Below are 19,239 nucleotides of genomic sequence, written 5' to 3'. Positions count from 1 at the left end.
AGGTTGAACTTTTGTTCTAAATAATGTGGCATATGTTCTAAACTTAGGTGATTAACCTACGTGGGATTCGAACCCACATCTTTTGTGCATTTGCACATAGCTCTACCTATTGAGCTAGTAGGCTATTTGTTTTTCAATAGAATAAATTAAAGTAAACAAAAAACCAAAACAACTATGCCTCAGGGAGTACGAAGCAAACCTCTTTACAAGATGCTGCCCCTGCTAGCTTGTGCTCTTGATGGTAGACCAGTAAGAAACTCCCTAGCATCACCTGATGATTCATTTAAGACAATCAACATAAGGCACAACAGAATGTTGCAGTAAAGAAGAAACTTATATCATTTGTTCTAAAAATTATTTTTAATGATATATAAGCAGTATATTAGCATCAGTAACCAAAACGTTTGTACAAAGGTGGGAATGAAGACATCCACAAACCATCAACTAAACTACACCTACTAACAACAAGCAACAAAAATTGAGTAAAAAGAAGAGCTCTATAATAAAAAGTTACAACCATTGTGAAAGTCAACGATGGTCAACTTTAGCCATAATTAAAACAGATAAACTATACTGCATCACCCGTCTTCACGAATCAACGTATCACCCTATCACCAGTTTTCACAAAGCGCTTCCGCACCTAGGCCAACACCCTTTGACAAACCAAGAGCCTAATTCACCCGAAGCCCCGACCTTATTTATCACTTTGATTTTGTCTGCGATGCCAAAACAACACTAGTTGCATAAGCAATTGCAACATTTCCAAGTATCTATACTGAGGACGCACGGAAGATATCACAATATATTTCTGATAAGAAAAACCACAATACTCAGCAGTGTACAGTTTGAAAAGCTCATATGCTCTGAGAGAAGACATCCTACACTTTGAAAAGTCCCCAGCTGCAACTCTGCAAGGGAAAATATGATCAGGTGAACATTTAAAAGATAAAGCAAGATAACATGTCCAAGAAATAAGAAAATGAACAGCAAACTAAAAGGGAAAGGAATCTGAATTTGCAGATAGTGTGTGACCAAATTCAAGAAAATGAGATAAACAATATCACAAGCAACTGCAAATGAGAATTCTTACAAATAAACAATCAGCAGATAGTCTCGCATTATTAACCTAAGCGCTGAAGGAACGTCTCTCTTTGAAAAGAATAATGGATCAACTTGATATGAATCTCAGTTGGTAGAATATCAATCTACAATGAAACATTTACGAAGTATTAAACAATAAAATAAATAAAAACTTTATACACATATATTCTAAGTCTCTTTCAGTCCATGTTCTAAATATTAAGTTTGTTGTTCTAAATATTATTGCATATGTTCTAAATTTAACTTTGATTCTGAAAACAAAAGGATAGTCTTTATATATTGATGTTATTTGAAAGAAACATAAGTTTAAAAGAAAATATTAATGATAAAGTCACTTTTCCCTGTGCGTACCTATTGGGCTCAAATTTTTGTCATTCCTAGAAAGTGCTGAGGAACATTAACTACATCTGTAGAGCTTACCTTTGGCAAGGCACTAGTAACATCTCTAGGCCAGGCTATGTCAATTGGGATAGAGTGTGTAGCTCAAAGAAAACTGGAGGGTTGGGGGTTAGGAATCTCATGAACTGGAACCAAGATGCAGTGGGGAGGATTATTTGGCAAATTGGTATAAAAAAGATACTTTGTGGGTTAAATGTATTCAATCAGTCTATGTCAAAGATTGTTCTTGGTGGAGCTATACCCCTCCCTCGACAGCAAGTTAGGTGTGGAAGTTACTTGCAAAATAAAAGACAAACTGAAATTGAGTGAATGGTTTCAGTATGTCAACTACTCAATTAAACAAGATTATGAATACTTACAGGGGCCTAACAATAATATGCACTGGCCAATTGCTGTTTGGAATAGATTATCTCTTCCAAAGCACAGATTTATTGAGTGGCTTGCTTATCTTGGTAAGCTTCAGACAAGGGATAGGCTTAGCGGGGAGAGAATGTAGTTTATTGGCAGATCGAAAAATTGGAATATGCACTGATGATCTCTGTCTCATTTGTGGTGGTCTTCCTGAGTCTCATCAACTTCTCTTCTTTGATTGCAAATTTAGCATTGCCTGTTTTGCAGGTAATTGTAGATGTTTTGGGTTACAGATTAAGGTCAGACCTCTGGAGAAGCACACCACAGATGGGTATGTAGAAGCTATAAGGGTTCGAGTTTCAAGAAGAAAGTGATCTTTGCAATCACTGCAGCTCTGATTTATGAAGCCTGGAAAGCCATGAATATAACACTAAGGAGTACGAAAGTGCCAAGTATTCAGGGAGTGGTAGATCAGATTGTCTAAACACAAAATACATAATTCTTTTTCTAGCTACCAAGAAAATTACCAGGTGTGAGGGGGTCGAAAAAGCACGAGGCTAATGCGTGACCTCGTCCCTCGTGGGCGTGATGTTTCTTTTTTGTCAAATCAAGTGTAATTGGATTCCTGTGAGTTTACACCCAATTGACTAGTAATATAGGAGTCGCCATTCAGTTTTTAACGACAATGAGAAAAACTGACAAAACCCGGTTATCGTGACATAAATGGAGTGCAATTATGTTTGACCACGACGGCCATAGGTTCCCTTGTGATCCCTGGTGTGGGGATCGCTCAACGTACACCCGCAGGGTAGAGATTGAGGGTTCGGGGGACTGTAACTACCGAGAGGAGTACTCGCTCTTCGATAACTCCAGAGGCAGGATATCCTTACTAGCTCAGCATAAATAATTGAAGGGACATGCGTTAACTATTAAACTAATCTGAATTGATTTTAGCAATATGCAACACATAATACTAGATCGATCGTGATTATCTTGTTTAGATTGATTTAAGGGACCTAGCATGATAGTTCAATTTCCCAAAATATTATCTTTATTAGGCGTGATAGAACAATCAGATTTAATAGTTTAACAGCTTTATAAAAGGGCGAGGAAAGCAATTAAATCATGCGAAGGGACACATTACGACGCACCCTTGAGAGGTGCGTCACGGTTCTCAGAAAACTAACCACTTTGGCTTTGCTATTTCTCCTTTTATTTAATGAATCTCATGTTTCCGGGCTTAATTCTTCAGCTACAAGGGACAGGATACGTTCTGTTCGATTTTTGGATCGATTGCGACAGAACGCGGGATCAATTTCGCAGCGTGAGGCTTAGGCTTAGGGGTTAGAGTCAATACTTAGAATATGAATTGTGTCTTGTGTCACGTCGAATTCGGGGCTATATTTATAGAAAAGAGTTCGTGGAAAGATAGAATTTTAGAGCACTAATCCAAGAAGAATTAGGAGAGAACACGTACCCAGGTAATTTTAGCGCCCAGGGCTGGGCGCCGAAGATTTCGGCGCCCAGAGCCAAATAGGGTCTGGGCCGTATTTCCTTGTCAGATTTGGACTCGTGGAATCCGGAGTGTAGACTTATCCGAGTCTTTTAGTGCGTATTAACTTTATGACGGAATGCATCTGGGCCCGTTACGAACTCTGGGTTCGTTAGGATTTTAATTAATACGTAACTCTTATTTTCGAATTATACTAGGAACATGATTCCTCTTGCAAATTCTATCTCTTTTAGGATTTATGTTGGAGTGCAACACCTAATTCTGACAGGTTTCTATCTTTTATGTCTTGCCACTTTAAGCAACTACCCGTTATGGCAGTTACTATTTTTAGCAGGTTTCTATAAATAGCAATTTTGGTTGAAATGAAAAGGGTGATCGAGATTCGTTATTTTATAGGAGATGCGTTGCCAAGTGGAGATTTATGTTCTCATCATCGAACCTTCCCTTTCGGGAAGGGACAAAAGTAGGTGTCTACAGTTAGCCCCCACTTTGACTGAGCCTCGGGATGAGACGATGGTCAAAGTACTAGACGGAGTGCGTCACACAAGCCATGGTGTATGTGACCTGTTTTGCGAGGGTCTCACGAGCCCCCAAGTGATAACATTTGACTTAAGGGTCATCACTTGAAGTGTCGACATATCCCTCACGTGTCATTGGGATTTGTCAACGGATAGTATAGAAACTCCCTCACTTTGTCATTGGAAGTATCTAAAGATGTGTAGAAACTTCCTCACTTTGTCATTGGAAGTAGCTACAGATGTTTTCGAAATCAAAGCTATAAAGTGTAATTGGGTCTGGCCAAGCCCAATCACGAGGTAAAATGTTTTTTAAAGATTCTCATTTTCAGGGTTTAACTAAACGAGAAAACCCCCCTGTTTTTATAGGACGTAAAACGAAGGAAAATCCAGCACATCGCTCATTTTTGGAAAAACGGAAAACCAATCCTTTAATTTTTGGAAAAAGGGAAAACCAGAAAAAGTTATCGCTGCAGCGACTAAGGACATGCGCGGTTAGTGGCGCAGACCCAGCCGGCTAAAGATGGCGAGCCTGTCCGCTAAGGGTGGAGACCCCGTCCGATAGAAGTGGACGAATCTGTTTTGAAGTTTGTTTGTTTTTTTTGAAAATAAGGACCTACGCGGTTTGTGACGTAGACCCCGCCGGCTAAAGATGGCGAGCCTGTCCGCTAAGGGTGGACACCCCGTCCGATAGAAGTGGACGAATCTGTTTTGAAGTTTGTTTGTTTTTTTTGAAAATAAGGACCTACGCGGTTTGTGACGTAGACCCCACCGGCTGAAGATGGCAAGCCTATTTTGAATTTGAAGATTTTATTTTTCGAAAACTGAGGACCTGCGCGGCTAGTGACGCAGACCCCGCCCGCTGAAGGTGGGCGAGCCTTGTCCGCTGAGGGTGAACGTCCCTGAATTCGTTTTTTCGATTTGGAACTCGCGTGGTTCGTGGCGCGATCTTGCCCGATTGAGGTAGGCAAGTCCCTATTTCTTTTGTTCATCGTGATTTCTTTTGAGAATTTCTTTTATTCATTCTTGCAAGAGCGAATTCTTTCGAGGGATGCTCGGATTTAGTTGTAACCTGAATGTGGGTTGACAACGTGCTTAGACGGACCATTGTTTTGTGGTCATCTTCCTTCATGGTTTTGAGTTTAGTCTTTACGGCTCAATTTTGCCACTACTTGGTCTTTGACCAGAGGACCATGTACAAGTATCAACGGCGACCTTTACTCTGAGGTCGAAATCCGTTTTTTTTCTCTTGAGATTATCCAAACACGGGACTTCGTACAGCGTAGTTTGGGAATATTGTTTTAACTTTGCACATTCTCTGTTGAAATATATATTTTCTTCCGAGCCCCCAAGCACTCGTGCTTGACGGTCATTTCTTGTCAAAGAGGTATGTATTTTATAACGTCCTTAATCATGTTTGGGATCGTGCTCGTATGTGCGAGCGATCTTTGTAGTGGTATGCTACTTTGATGAAGTCGTGGGGTGCGATTTCCAATTAAAGAAATCGGCAATTTTCGAGTCGATTGGATACGGCAGGGCCCTATAGAAGTCAGGACTTTTTTGGGCCTGGGCTCATTTTCAGCGCCCAGGCCCGGGCGTTAGAAATATTTCACGCCCAAGTGGGGCGTTGAATATATTGTTTGGGCTGGTCTTTGATGACACAGTTGGCCTTTTGTTCGTTCGTTTATTTCACTTGGAAATTCTACGTATTCTCTTCTCGTAGAATTTTATTAGAGATCACAATGAGTTGAGCTGATTATCAGCACCCAAAGCTGGGCGTCGGAATATCTGGCGCCTGGTCCTGGGCGTTGAAAGTGCGTCCCAGGCAGGACTTTCTCGTGATGATTTCTTAAGAAGCCGTAGCGGATTGGTGGACTACGGTGTTTGTCGCTTTGGGGCGATTATTTAAAGGAACTGTTGCTCTTAAGGCGTATAGTTATTGCAATAGTCGGGCGAGTCCATATGGCCCGAGGAACATACTTTGAGGCGTAAGACTTTGATCGCTCTCGTATATTTTTTCTCTTGAACGTGTTCGTGAATGTTCGATACTTAGAATGTATGTGCGAACGAGCGTTCATAGAATGGCCGTTGCGTGCGGTCCATTAATCAGTTCGCTTGAATCATTTTTTTTTGAGCAATGACTGATACTGAATAATTTGCTTAGAAGCTTGATAGGGTTCAAGGCCTATTCATGAAGTGGGCTCAAGCATCGTGCCCTTTTGATCGTTCAAACATTTGCTTTGAGACTTTATTTTTTTAATTTTGCTATGGTCGTTTCGTAGCTTGGAGCCCCCAAGTATGCATGTTGGGATGCTTCTTTTTGGCGTACGATTTTTGTAGGTTCTTTCGAGAAAGAGGCCTTGGGGTTCCGCTCGTGTAGGTGCGAGCTATCCCTTCCGTGGTAGGTAATGTTTTGCTACCTTTAATCCTTAATGTAGAAGTCGTGTGGCTTGCATTTTGAATTTGGGCGATAAGTAGTCTTGCCTCTTTTACACATGCTCTTTGGTCGTGCCCGCATTAGTGCAATATGCCTTACTCTCTTTTTTTTTTTTAGACTTGTACCGTGGGATGGTTGAACTTATGGTGCGACGTAGGCTTGTGTGGCCTAACCGTATGTATTAGAACATTTCTCCAGGTGTTGGGATATCATTATTATTTTTTGCATTGGAGTACTTCATCACGCCTCGTTCAGGTGCTCAAACAAGTGTAGCACCTTCTGCGTGGGTGTGCACGGCTTATTACTTCGTTCGATGCGAGGATTCATGGATGCTTTTTTCTTGTTTTTATGCCTGGGAAAAATTTGGCAAGCAGAGAGATTCAGCGCCAGGGCTGGGGAGTTAAAGATATCGGCGCCCGCTCTGGGCGTTGAAAATGATTTCTGGGTATAATTTGACAGTTTTTATCCTTGATTTTTCTTTCGCTTTTGCTTTGGAATGACGTAGACTGTGTAACAGGCGTTTATAGGGCGAGCGTTATGTGCAGTAGTTTGATCGGAGTTTTGGTAACTCGCGATTTTCAGTTACCCTTGATAGTGGGGTGACGTTATATATTCTAAGTAGTGCTTAAAATTTGGGAGGGGTTGTAGCCATTCTAAGGTTCGTTTTACACGATTGGCCTCAGGATTGTGCCCCTATGACGTGTGTATAGTATTAGCGTCGAGAATTTGCGATAAAATCGTCATTTCGAGCATTTTTAGAGTGTTTTTCTCAAGCCCCCAATTGTAGCTACGGGATTGGCTTGGTGCTATAATGCTTGGCATACGTTTTTATGCATTCATGGTGACATGGATCATGAATAGTTTGAACCAGACTCGTTTAGTGCGAGGTACGTTCGAGTAGTGATTTGCTACTTTCTTGTAAATGTCGTATTGTGCGACATTGCCATGGTCAAGGTAGTCACATGTTGAAGTGTGTCTTGGCCAAAAGCTAGGTGCCTTTCTTTACTCATAATCATATTTTGAAATCTCTTTGACTCACTTGCAACATCGAGATAAACGCATACTTAGCTTAAACCAACGACACTTTATTATGTTCGAAGAAATTATTTGAAAATTATTTGAAATCCGAGTCCTACTGTGTACAATCCGAGGTGTCCTAAGTAAGTTGACTTATAGAAGGGTTCGTACAGGATTACATGAGTGAATCAAAATACTGTTACGGTTTTTGGAATGTTGTCTAAGGATTTGCTGGAAGCCAGGGTGCAGGCGTCAAGGTATTACTTATGCCCGTGTGGCACATGTTTTAGGCTTCTAGGGCCATCTTTTCCAGAATTGCGGGAATATAAACCGTTTTTAAATTGACTTAGATTTACTTGGTGTATGTCTGCACAAAAGGTCAAGGTATACTTAGTTCTTTCCCTAGCTCTTTCATTTCAATTTTTAGCCCCCAGTTGCTGTTATGTCTTCTCATTAATGATGCTTTCTGATTTCGATTTTAGATGCCTGTGTCATATGTCCGAGTAGGGTGAGCCTTGGTTAAGTGCCAAGTCCTATTGACAATGTCTGATTTTTTTTTAAAAGGGGATTAGCAAGCATTTGAATTACCATGAACGGGTGCCCTGAGTTCGAAGGAACGATGGGGCGATGCCGTAGAACAATCCTCTTTATTGCAAGCTTACTGCCTTTACTACTTGTTGGCGATTATGACTGTGTCTAGTGGTGAAAGAAGGTCTTTAAGTGAGTTACTTTGCTTTAGGGAGGGTCAAGTCGAGTACTTTAGAGGTCATGGACGCTCGCGCTAGCCCCCATTCAATTGAGGCAAAGCGATCTTTTGAGTCTTGGCTAAGTGCCTAGGAGTGTGAGTGCTCCTTCTGGCAAGGGTACGTGCCCTTATTATTTTTCGATGTGTGCTCATTTTGGCATCTTGATGACTTGGATTCTTCCTTTGACTTAAATTTTCTTACGACTTGGATTGCAAGTAATTAAATTTCAATAAGGGACTCTATTTTTTATTCTTGTTATTCTATAGGTTTTAACATTTTTGCAAATTGGTTGGACCGAATCATGGATTGCCTACGTATCCGCCTTAAATAGATTTAATTTGGAATCAGGTCTTGCGTAGTTCTTAGCCGGAAAATGGTTTGTTAGAATGCCGATTTTAAACAAGTACGTTCGAGTGGACTCGTAATGTTTGAAAAAAGGGTGAAAATTTTGGAGCGCGCGTATTTTGCGTATTTTATACGATCTTCTACCCCTCAAGTGTTCGTTATTCTTCCGCATGTATATAGGAAAATATACGAACACTTTTAGGAATTGGGAGTTGGAAGCAAGAACGGCGCCCATGGCTGGGCGCTATTATTTTCGGCGCCCAGGTCTGGGCGTTGAAAGCGTGTTCTGGGCTGCCTTTTTGTGCTGCTCCTTTTCGTTTCGTGCCAAATATTTGCGAATCTTTTTTGTGCGCTAAATGCTTCTTTTCCTTTTTTAAATGCTTCTTTTCTGTTTTTTTTGTGCGCTTTGCAAAGTTTTTTTTTATTATTTTTTTTACGTTAAGTGTAGAATGTACTTTTCATTTGTCTTTTTTTTTTATTCGTGACTCAAGACGGCTTGAAAGATGGGTTGAATGAGTTGTATAGGTATTAGTCAAGCACGAGGATTACATCAACCAAGGCCAATGAATAGCATGGGGACGGCTCAAGAGTATATCAACAGGATGTATTCAAACAAGTTATATGGTCATTATGCTAATGGTGATGTAAGAGCAGGTTTTGGAAATAATGGGTATGACGCACGTGTCAATGGCCGTACGTGGTTTGCAGTTGATAACAAGTTCAAGAACAAGTGTCGAGGTAATGGTTTCTTGGGTTATGGCAATGAGAACATGGATGGGTTAAATGAGCTGAACAGGGGCCCCAGAGCGAAGGCGTCTAAGAACATAAGGATTGGAAAGGGTAGACATCGTAGAATTTATGTAGTTTTTGTGGCATGATTTGGATTGGTTGACTCAATTCTTTTCCTTCGTCTGGTTGGGTAAATTCCGCACTTTGGGAGGTACGAGCTAACTCAATTCTTTCCCTTCGTTTACTTGGGTAAATTTCGCACTTTGGGAGGTACGGGCTAAGTACTTCATGGCTCGCTCTTTTCGCTCTCCCTTTTCTCTTTCTCTTTTTTTCTTTTTGCTTGGGATTTCTCCCCAACATAAATCCTTCAATTTTTTTTTTATTTGGGCTAAACGGTAAATGGTTGTGGTATTTGAGTCACGAGGCGAGACTGAGTGAGCCTCGTTTGGTAGGCCTATAGTGGACCTTTAACTTTAGTAGGCCTAGGGTGGACCTTTAATTTTAGTAGGCCTAGGGTGGACCTTTAAATTGTCTTACTTTGCAAGCGTATTTGGTCGTTCCTTAAAATGTGCAAATAGCGTAGATTCAAAATGTGGTTTTTACTTTATTGAAATTTAACGAAAGAATTACATCGAAAATAAAATTTTTTTTGCTTCTTTTCAGATTCCAATTTTCGGGATTTAATTGGAAGTTGATTTAGACTCGAACTTTCATTAATTTTTCTGATTATAACAAGTGTATGAATACAAGGAGGTGGCCTAGACTCAAAATAATGACGTGGCGTAAGCTTATAATACTTGACCAAGCAACTTTCAGACTTAGGCTAATTGGACCATAACTTTCATTGGTTGACACTTTAGATTTTAACCCTTGGGTGTTCATTTGTCATGCGCCATTTTGCTTAATGTTGGCAAAGTAGTTAGTTGGGGAGATCGAATTTTCATTTTTGCAAGACTAGAATCATTAATGCGGCCTCCATCTTAGTGTGTATTGCTTTACCCCAATGGTAGCCTCATGGTATGCCGATTTGGGTATTTTCATGGTTCGTCATGTTGCATTCATGGAAAATCTTTTAGTTCGTACCTAGGAGTATTTCAAGGAGCGAGTGGCTCGAGTGGACTATGATAGTCGTGACCCAATGTGATCATAAGCCTTGAGGCCATTATTTTTTCCTTTGCCAATGGTATTGACACTTTAGGCTCACTTTGGGGGTTGTGCGACTATGGAGGAATGATTTTCAGAATGTGACTGTTTCTATTTTGCAAATACTTGAATTACATAATATGTTCTTTTTATTGGTGAGAGAGAGTATTGAGGCCGTAGATTCTTAGCAAGAGATGACAATTACATATGGGTGCTTTATTGATTTAAATGTTAGGAAGGGAGACTCAATATGGTTTAACCTTTTAACTTGCAGAACGACACCAAGCATTAGGACCGATTCTATGTATAAGACAACTAAGACTTAGGATTTGGATTGTACTTTGGCATAGCCTAGTCTAGACTCGGATTTATTTATTTTTTTATTCGAACATTATTTTTCCTTGAAAACTTTATTTGAACATCATTTTTGGAATTCTTTGCCCATGTGACATTCAAAGTTATTTAAATTAGCATGCTCGGTTTTGGTGCCGAACATTGTCGTCATAGGAGGCCTAACAACGACACAAAGAGTTATTTATTTTTTATAAGTCGTTTTTAGAATCGAGTGCCTTTTCATACGCCCTCGCAGCAATTTTCACGAAAAGTTTTTTTTTTGCTACGTATTTTTTATGTGCGGGCACCGAGGCCGCTGGGCCTGACCAAAAGGCCAGGCAGCAACTTCAGCGCCCAGCGAAGGGCGTTAGAAATTTTGGCGCCCAGCCAGGGGCGTTGAAAATGCGTCCCTGACTGGTGCTCGTTTTCTGTTTGCGTATATCTTTTCGTTTATGCGACTTTGATTTTGCGTGCTTGCCTAATAACGTCCTTTACGCGTTGTGCAGCGTTTGTGGGATTCATTACGGGCCATCCCGAGCGTCGCTTATTTTTGTGGCGATCGTCCGGGGTTGCGGAACACGTATCTTGGTATAACTCTTTGGCCAATTGGTTTATGAATGTTTGGGCAATTTTTAAGGTCGTTGGTTTTCTAGCATTATTTGTCACACACAATCATAACACAATCACGTAATTCGCTACACATAACTAACATTACACCATGAGGCAAAATAATAATATGTCATGTAGTTTATGATAGGCTTCTAAGGGTAGTATTTGCGCCGGCTTGGTACCGCTTCTATCGCAGATCCAACACATGCCCCGGTCGAGGTAGTGCCTTCAACAGACGAATTTCGCCCAAGAGGCCAATCACGATGTAAGCCAAGGGGGCATGCACCAATGAGAGGGGCCTAGTGGGCGAGCGATTGGGTTTGGGACGGGTGTACTACTAGCGAAAACTGCCGAGTGGACAACATTCGAAGCGTATGCACCCCCCGGTTGGCGATGGGTATCCTTAGTCCCAACTCCCGAGATGAAACATCCCAAGGGAGCCAAGATTCGTTATGCGGTTCTGTCCATTCACATCAATATGCTGATTTTCAGGTCGTCCCAACTTGATGGGGAAATAAACGCGGGGTAGGATCGTTTCACCCTTCAGCTATTTTGATTACCTACGAGCACGAGTATTTCCTTCACTATCCCCAGTGGAGTCACCACTGTGAGGGGGTCGAAAAAGCACGAGGCTAATGCGTGACCTCGTCCCTCGTGGGCGTGATGTTTCTTTTTTGTCAAATCAAGTGTAATTGGATTTCCTGTGAGTTTACACCCAATTGACTAGTAATATATGAGTCACCATTCAGTTTTTAACGACAATGAGAAAAACTGACAAAACCCGGTTATCGTGACATAAATGGAGTGCAATTATGTTTGACCACGACGGCCATAGGTTCCCTTGTGATCCCTGGTGTGGGGATCGCTCAACGTACACCCGCAGGGTAGAGATTGAGGGTTCGGGGGACTGTAACTACCAAGAGGAGTACTCGCTCTTCGATAACTCCAGAGGCAGGATATCCTTACTAGCTCAGCATAAATAATTGAAGGGACATGCGTTAACTATTAAACTAATCTGAATTGATTTTAGCAATATGCAACACATAATACTAGATCGATCGTGATTATCTTGTTTAGATTGATTTAAGGGACCTAGCATGATAGTTCAATTTCCCAAAATATTATCTTTATTAGGCGTGATAGAACAATCAGATTTAATAGTTTTACAGTTTTATAAAAGGGCGAGGAAAGCAATTAAATCATGTGAAGGGACACATTACGACGCACCCTTGAGAGGTGCGTCACGGTCCTCAGAAAACTAACCACTTTGGCTTTGCTATTTCTCCTTTTATTTAACGAATCTCAAGTTTCCGGGCTTAATTCTTCACCTACAAGGGACAGGATACGTTCTGTTCGATTTTTGGATCGATTGCGACAAAACGCGGGATCAATTTCGCAGCGTGAGGCTTAGGCTTAGGGGTTAGAGTCAATACTCAGAATATGAATTGTGTCTTGTGTCACGTCGAATTTGGGGCTATATTTATAGAAAAGAGTTCGTGGAAAGATAGAATTTTAGAGCACTAATCCAAGAAGAATTAGGAGATAACACGTACCCAGGTAATTTCAGCGCCCTTCGGCGCCCAGAGCCAGGCGTTGAAAATAGGGTCTGGGCCGTATTTCCTTGTCAGATTTGGACTCGTGGAATCCGGAGTGTTTGAGACTTATCCGAGTGTTTTAGTGCATATTAACTTTATGACGGAATGCGTCTGGGCCCGTTACGAACTCTGGGTTCGTTAGGATTTTAATTAATACGTAACTCTTATTTTCGAATTATACTAGGAACATGATTCCTCTTGCAAATTCTATCTCTTTTAGGATTTATGTTGGAGTGCAACACCTAATTCTGACAGGTTTCTATCTTTTATATCTTGCCACTTTTAGCAACTACCCGTTATAGCAGTTACTATTTTTAGCAGGTTTCTATAAATAGCAGTTTTGGTTGAAATGAAAAGGGTGATCGAGATTCGTTATTTTATAGGAGATGCGTTGCCAAGTGGAGATTTATGTTCTCATCATCGAACCTTCCCTTTCGGGAATGGGGACAAAAGTAGGTGTCTACACCAGGCAGACACAACTTGGCTTGATTCTGTCATGACTGTACTGCATTTGTTTTGTATTAGTTGGTTGTTAGCTGCTTGTTTTGTTCTAGCTTTACCTCAGCTGTTACGATGGTCTGTTGTATAGAGGCCTTATGTCTGAGATTTGTTCCTTCTTTGCTAGTTGAGGGGGTCCTTCCTGGAAGGTCCGTCTCCCTAATTTAGAAGTCTTAGGTTGTAACTCTCTTTAATGGCTGAAATAGCCCGTGAATTTGCTAGTTTGATCTTAAAGTCTTAAACTTGCTTGATTATTACAGATTAGGATTAAAATTAGCCCTTCTCTGTTTTGAAAGTAGCTCTGCTTTTAGCAAAGAGTTTTGTCATTGCGTATGTTCTAGTTATGTTCTAATTATAGTTGAGTATGTTCTAGTTATCATTGTGTATGTACTAAAGGTTTATATATCTAGTCTCACTTTTGAAATATTTTAGAGTCTTTCTAAGTTCATGTTCTAAAAAGTTGAACTGTTGTTCTAATTAGTGTGGCATATGTTCTAAACTTTAAAACATAATGTTTCCGCTTATCTAGTCTACCTAAATCAAAGAGGAGGTTTATATCAGGATAGTAAAACTGGATACTCATAGATATCTATTGAGTTGATTGGGGGTTTATTAGCCCTTTGATAACTTAGTTCCAACTCAAGCATCATTTCTAATTTCTAATTTCTAATTTCTAATTGCCAAAATACAACACAAATACAGCGAAAACATCCTTAAAGAAACAAACAACAACAATTAGAGAATGTGAATTAGTTCACATGCATAACTCTGGTGGACAGATGGATATTGATAGTTTGATACAGCGTGAAATTGATTCTCAATGAAATTTCAAAAAGGTCCACAATACAATAACAAAATACAGATTATTGGAGACATGTAAAACAACCTATGTTCTAAAAGGTATACATAGATGTTCTAAATATTAAATCAACATAGAAACTGAACAACACACTGTAGGTTGTAAATCCGTGCATGATAATTGTTTGATATCACAGGAAATCGAGTCCGGGTTCCAATAATTACTCAATCTAATCAGTAAAAACAAACATTCTAAAAAGTAACTTCCATGTTCTAAAAAGTGAAACTTAATGTTCTAAAAATTGAACCTTCATGTTCTAAAGAATTGAGATTATAAAAAATTACCTAATATTTGAAAGGATGTGAGCTATATTTTAGAAATATACTACTTGCAACAACAACAACACACACAAAACTGCTAGCAGCAGCCAAATAGAGCAAAACAATTGCCCAACAAAAAACTACTAAAATAGTTCAAAAATTACTAAAATAGCTCGAAAATTCAATAAATATGCACACACATAGAAGATACTCTAAAAACAATCGCAAAGTTCTAAAAGGCCATAGTATATGTTCTAAACCTTAAGCCATATGTTCTGAAAACTTAAGTCATATGTTCTAAAACTTTAACCATATGTTCTAAAAATATGACAAATGCTCTACAAACCAAAAACATGCAGCAGAAGATATTTTTACGAAGTATTATGAACATATAGGATATTTATGCAAATATTATGGGTGCACAAGGATTCATAATATAATCCCGTTGTAAGAACTATCTGTTCTAAAATTTATTCCTATGCGTTCTATACTTATTGCGTATGTTCTAAAACGTATGGTGTAAGTTCTAAGACTTATGGCTTATGTTTTAAAACTCAAGACATACTTTCTAAATCATAATCCATGTGTTCTAAATTTATGATGTCACTTTTTACATAGTTTTAAACAATAATTACTCGAAAAATTAATTACAAAGACTTAAAACATAAACCTGTAGTTTGAATTTGTCTTGCAATTCAGTGACTAAGACGTAAAACATAAAAGCCATATATTTCTTATTAATTTTTAGTTAGTGATGATTACCATGTTTTAAACAGTGACTTTCATGTTCCAAACAATAAACGTTCATGTTCTAAAAATTGAAACTTAATATTCTAAAATGTGAGCACTCGTTAATGAAAAATAGGTACCATGTAGATAGTAAATAATTTTGATCATGTTCTAAAACGTAAGTTTTGTGTTCTAAATAATGGTTCATATGTTCTAAAAAGTAAATATTGTGTAAATATGAGGTTAGGAGCAATCATTTTATTAAGAACATAAAACTTTGGGTTAGACAATCAACAAATCATAGACAAATAGACAAGATAGTATTCTAATCATTTTTTAGTCATGTTTTAAGATATAAGCTTTATGTTCTAAATAATGGTTCGTATGTTCTAAAAATTAAATATTGTGTAAACAAGGGTGTTAGGAGCATGCATTTTGGAACATATTATTGTCAGTTTTAGAACATCAAGCATTACTTCAGAAAGTCAAAACATTAGAAACTCTCCAAATTTACACAGATTTAGGAATTATTCAAATTTTAATCACAAATTACAGAAAAAATTACAATTTAATTCAGAAATTCAAAATTTCAGAAATAATTCCAAAAATTCTGAAAAATTGACGAATTAATTCAGAAATTAAGAGTTAAACACAAAAGAATCAGAAAATTAAATCAACAACTAAACAAACATCACAATACAATTAGAACATTAAATCTACCTGCAGATAGTTGCGAATTTCTGGAATTTCTAAATCAGAAGTTGCTTTTGTTTCTTCAAATCGCGCATCTTCATATTGCCTTTGATTTTTCCATAAAATAATAAATGAACATTCATTAACTCAAATTCAGTACTAAAAACAACTAAAATTATTCGAAATTTGCATAATATTACCTATTTGCATAATAAAAATTAAGGATTATAGACTCCAAAATTCTATCAAGTATTCGCAATCACATATTCAAATCAACATAGTGCATATTCATATCGATACATTGAAAATTCAAAATACAACAAAATATTCAAAAATTAACAACTAAAATTGGCTAATATAGTTTGAAATTCATAGATTACAACTAACCTTCTTTGATCGTCACTCGGATCCATTCAAAAACTGAAAATCGAAAATTCTAGGGTTTCTGAATTCAAAAACTTCACGGGTTTGTTAATTTGTTTCGAAAATTCTTCGAATGATACTGATTTTATGCAATAATCTAAACTGTTTTCTAAGATTTTGGCGAAATTGGAGAGAAATGGCTGAATTTTGGGCGCCTTTAGGAGAGAAAGATGGAAGTTCCAGGAGAGAGAAAATTTGGGGGAAAATTACGTTTGATGGGAAAAACATATTTCTTATATGTTCCATCAAGTTTTAGTTATTTACCATCTTGCCATTATGGCAGTTGGACGTGATTAGACTTCAGCCGTCGGATTTAATCTAATCCTACGGATTAGAAGGTGTTCTTATTATAAAAGTGTTCTTACTTAAGGAGGCAGTCTTACCGGATCCCTCCCCTATATATATATATATATATAATCAGGATCCGGTGAGAACCAACTCTTAAGATGAGAACTGAGAACTAATCTCAGCCGTCTAATCTTTCGATCGAACGACTCTCACCTCGCCCGACCAAATCAAAAAAGTAAGGACAATATTGTAAATTTACATCGCTGAATGACCTACCTCTCTCAACCCGATTCTCAAGTTTTCTTTCTCTCTCTTCCATCCGTTTTCTCTCTCCTCCTCCAAATCCTCTCTACTGTTTATGTCTCCTTAGAACGCTCTTGGAAAATTTTGATCCCCTCAGTCCTCTCACATCTTCAATCGAAGCTTTAGCTCAAATTTTAATTCATCAATGGCGTTTTCGAGTATTTTGTAAGTCTTACCTGTCTCCTTCTACATTTATCTTCACAAACCTAAAATTAGGGTTTCAAAATCCCTATTTTTTGCTTCCAATCGACGAATATACTTTATATTGAAGAATAAGGGAAAGCGAATTAAGCAACTATTTTGTCGTTAATCTTCGATTAATTTCGTCCTCGAAATGTCTGATAGGTGAATTCGATTCTACCTTTGTTGCCAATTTTCTTTAATTAGGTTTTCAATTGAATTTTATGCCTTTTATTTGATTTTGTCGTTCTTATTTTACTATAATTAGGGTTTTTTTTGTTTTGCTGGGCTTGTGCTAGGTGTTTTGGTATGGTCTTTAGAATTCAGTTCTGGTTCTGGTCTTAGTTTAATTTGAATTTAGTCTTGGCTCTGTTAGTTATCTCAGTTCAGTGGTGACTTATGGGATTTGTTGGAACTACCTACTGATTAGTTTCTTAGGATAACTGTGTATGAGGTATGAGTTTTGTTGTGCAATTGGGAATTTTTTCAGAAGGAATACAAAAAAATATGGGGTTTGTTTCATGGTATCGGATTGAATTCGGTCATAAAGTTAGTTAGCTCGACTCAATCCGACTGCTAGAACCATTGAGATTTGGGGAGTGAATGAAGGGAACTGATAATGTGGTTGAAGGTTAAAAAGTAAGCAGCATATTTGTAGTTTTCTTGTACACTAAGGAAAACAGAGATGGTGATGTTGTTGCTACTTGTGCATTGTCTAGCATAATTGGCGTGCATTTTCGTGGATTCCTCAATCCTGGACTTAAATTAATATTTTGAAAATATATGTACTGATTTTTTAGCGCATTCGCAAACATCTGTGAAGAATCATTAGTGTCATTTCCATGCAGAGAACGAGAGCTCTCTTGAGACTTCATTTCTTGGAAAAGGTGTTTCTTTTCCGCTTCTGCTTTACTCAGCTTAAGTTTAAGGTATCTAGTGCGATAGTCTTCTTCTAATTTGCCTGATTTAGCAAGAGCGATTTTCTGGAGCATCTCAGCTTCTCGTCAGTCTCATCAGCCTTAAGCTGGAACATGTCTGCTTTTGCCTGTTTAAGTTTCACTATGCTTTCGGCCACGACACCTTAAAGAATTTAGTTTACTTTTGCAGACATTTAGTTTACTTTTGCAGAAATTTAGTCTACTCTAGTTTACTTTTACCTTGTTGACTTTTATTTTGGTTGGCTTATGTTGTAGTGTTTCTATTTGTGTGGCCTGCTATTATTTTGGCTGGCTTATGCTGTAGTGTTTCTGTTGGTGTGGCCTGCTGTTATTTTGGCTTAACTTCTGTTCTATGGTGTGATTTGTTTTGCTTCGGTGCTGCTGGCCTTCTTTTCCAATAGGCAACTTAATCAATTTCGTATTTGCTTTGGTAAAAGTTTGATTTGGCTTGTTCTTCGCTGTAAGAAACTTGAAATATTTCGTATGTTCATATTTTCTAGTCTTTCTTGGGACTCTGAGATTCAGTTGCAGTGGACCAGTGGTTTAGGCAGGCAATTACTGGTTTACGCTTAGGTGTCTTGTGTGAATTACGGGGCTGCTAAGCTCTGTTAAGCTCCATACAACCTAACACCTAAAGAATATTGTACAAATAATTCAAGTATGTAGGTTGATTTATTTTTGATTTATTATGATTTACTTTTTAGTTTCTTTTATTTACTTTGGGATTCCTTTTATTTACTTTAGAGATTTTTAAATGATATATCGTCAGATTCTGATTGCAGTTGGTTTTATGAGCTGAAAAGTGGGGTTTGAGATGATGTTTGCAGTTGGTGCATTGGTTAAGGTTATTCCCTATTTGGTTTGGCTTCTGTAGTTAGGTGTTGTGAGGAGTTCGTTGTCTGCAGGGTTGCTGTAGCGGCTTCTATTCTGGTTTCAATAGGTTTTTAGTTGATGATGCTGCTTGGTTGCTTGTTTTTATTTTCTTTTAGTGTCGTGGTCTGCTATGTCTGCTTGCTGTTTGCTTGGATGTTTTGGTTTCAGTTGGTTTTTGCTTTATTTTTATTTATTTATGTGAAAACACTTAGCCTACTAGCTCAATCGGTAGAGCATTGTGCAAATGCACAAAGGATGTGGGTTCGAATCCCACGTAGGTTCGTTTACTTTTGAATTTCCTTTATTTACTTTTACTTTGAAACCTTTACCTTGATCTCCATACGCTTCAATATTCATAGTTT

General features: G+C 38.4%; 1 long non-coding RNA gene across 2 annotated transcripts; it reads right to left on the bottom strand.

Annotated features, from left to right (window-relative positions):
* Positions 1-255: 255 nt before the first annotated feature.
* LOC110792650 (uncharacterized) lies at positions 256-16,500 on the bottom strand. 2 transcript variants are annotated; one of them, XR_002534478.2, is made up of 4 exons: positions 16,260-16,500; positions 15,900-15,978; positions 1,091-1,205; positions 256-908 (listed from the first exon to the last, which is right to left on the bottom strand). It is a non-coding gene; the product is annotated as an uncharacterized lncRNA (long non-coding RNA). The 2 variants fall into 2 exon arrangements; XR_002534477.2 differs by lacking the exon at positions 1,091-1,205 and having other exon boundaries at positions 263-908.
* Between the last annotated feature and the right edge of the window lie 2,739 nt (positions 16,501-19,239).

Source organism: Spinacia oleracea, chromosome 5, assembly GCF_020520425.1.
Source record: "Spinacia oleracea cultivar Varoflay chromosome 5, BTI_SOV_V1, whole genome shotgun sequence".
Classification (NCBI taxonomy): Eukaryota; Viridiplantae; Streptophyta; class Magnoliopsida; order Caryophyllales; family Amaranthaceae; genus Spinacia; species Spinacia oleracea.
This window is presented reverse-complemented; position numbering and strand designations above follow the sequence as displayed.